Genomic DNA, 2,473 nt, shown 5'->3' on the forward strand with positions numbered 1-2,473 from the left:
TGACCATAGGATAAGTCATTTTGAATACATAATTTGATTGGGTCATTTTATAAGTGCATAGTCTATTTTTCGACTAGTCTTAGACTATGTTCGACTATTCCTAGCACTGGCTCGACCAGTCCAAGAAATCATCGACTAGTCTTAAGTTTGTTATTTATTTTCAGAATTTTTTGTTAGAACCTCGACCAGTCCTGGAGACTGCTTGACCGGTCGTGTGAACAGTGTTCGACCAGTCCTGCAAGCTCGACTCAAAGTTCAGCAACTAAAAATGGTCCCACACGACCAGTCGTGGACAGGACTCGACCGGTCGTGGAGGCCACTCGACCGGTTGAGCAGATCCTTCGACCAGTCGTGGAACGGCCTGATCTTATCGTGCCCAAATTTTTAAAAGTTTATTGGTCCTTTGACCAGTTGAAACGATCTCAGGACCAGTCGAGAGTGCGATTTCTGCACTTATAAATAAAGCACGAATTTCAGAGTTTGATATCCAATTTAAGCAAAATCAATATGCCGCTCTAAGAGATAAGTTAGTGATATTCTTAAGCTATTTAGTGCTCATTTTATATTCTCTTTAATTAGCTTTTTGCATTTGATTTTGTATTCTACATTCCAATTTTATTTGAAAGAGAGATTGAAGTATTCTCATTTCTTGGAATCAAAATTAAATCAAGCTAGCCTAAGGTGATTTAAATTAAAATCTATTTAGAACTTAGAACCATTTTATAAGTGAGTGTGGACATTAAACTTCTACGTAGAACTTCTACTCCGAATTGGTTCTACCGGGATATATCAAAGGAGAATATCCAGATAAGTATTTTACAGTTTTGTAAATTCATTCTTTTGGTTTCATTGAAATTGTGCCAGAAATTTATTTATTTTTTGTTTGTCTGAAGTGATCCAAAAAACTCAGAGTGTAGGGTTTTTGAATTGTGTAAGCCCACTTGAAAGACACAATTGTGAGGGTTTTAGGTGAACCTTAAAAAGCCTATTTCATAGTGAACGCTAATATCCACTGTGTGAGGATATTAGGAGTCGAGTAGTGGTGTGGCTATTTTACTAAACAGTTGGTGTACACACAAGCGAACCACTATAATTTCTGGTCTTGTGGTGATTGATTGATTGATTATTTCATTTTGTGGATGTTGAAATTTTCCTTTATGCATTTGTGGAGAATGTTATAATTTCTTTTATGCAAGTATGGGAATGTCGTAATAGCTTAGTTATTTCCTTTGCTATTTATTTCTTTATTCATCTGTATCAGTTTGAGTTTTTAATACACAGACCGTTTTAGGAATTAGGTTATCCTACCATAAACCATTGGTTTTTGGTGTAAGGTTGTCCTTAGAACAACATCTGTATCAACCTCTCAATACTTGTACACTTGAGGTTGTTTTACATTTCTGCGTTGTGGGATTGTTTAGTAATATCTTTATTTATATTTGTTTAAATTTTTCTTTTATTTTTTAATTTGGCATATTCCTATTCACCCCCCTCGGGACTCTAGGCTCGGCCTTTTCACTTTAATCTTTACATTCAACTGATTTTCCACTTCGGCCTTATAAAGCTTAAACTTTTCAAAGGCTTCATCTTTAGATTTCATCAAGTATACATAGAAAAATCTAGTGAAATCATCAATAAATGTAATAAAATACATTTTTACTCCATGAATTAAGGTATTATTTAAATTACAGATATCGGAATGAATTAACTCCAAGGATTATGATTTTCTCATGCCAGTCCCAAATAGTTTTCTGGTTATTTTAGAATGGGCACACATATCACATTTCTCTTATTGTTGAATTTCGTATTTTGGTATAAGTCCTAGGATCATCCTTCTTTTCATTGAACGATAGTTAACATGACTTAGTCTAGCATACTATAAAGACATAGAATCCACTATATAAACGGAAACATCATTATTATTATTAATATTCAATTTAATCATACCATTACAAGAATATCATTTACCTACAAACATACCATTTTTGGTGATAACCAACTTATCAGACTCAATCACTATTTTGAATCCTCTCTTATTGAGAAGATCGCCTGACACTAGATTTTTAGACATGTCAGGTACATGCAATACATTTGTTAATGTCAGTCTTTTGCTTGATGTAAAATGAAGCTCGACTGTTCCTTTTCCAACAGTGTTCGCACGAATGTTATTAACCATCTTCACTTCTTGTCCAGTTGTAATACCTTCATAGGTCTACAAGATGTTTCGGTCCTTTGATATGTGAATGGTTGCACCAGTATCTAGCCACCATCCACCATCGGATATTACTGTATTAGCTTCAGTAACCATTGTTACAAGTTGGTCTTCTGCCATGTTAGCCTGAGCTTTCAATTGTTTCTTCCTTTGTCGACATTCCTTTATGTAGTGTTCAGGCTTATTGCAGAAGTGACACTTGCCCTTTTTGTTAAACTCTGTATCTTTCTTTAAGGGAAAAGATTTGGAGTTCTGAATTTT

Source organism: Magnolia sinica, chromosome 10 (assembly GCF_029962835.1).
Source record: "Magnolia sinica isolate HGM2019 chromosome 10, MsV1, whole genome shotgun sequence".
NCBI lineage: Eukaryota > Viridiplantae > Streptophyta > Magnoliopsida > Magnoliales > Magnoliaceae > Magnolia > Magnolia sinica.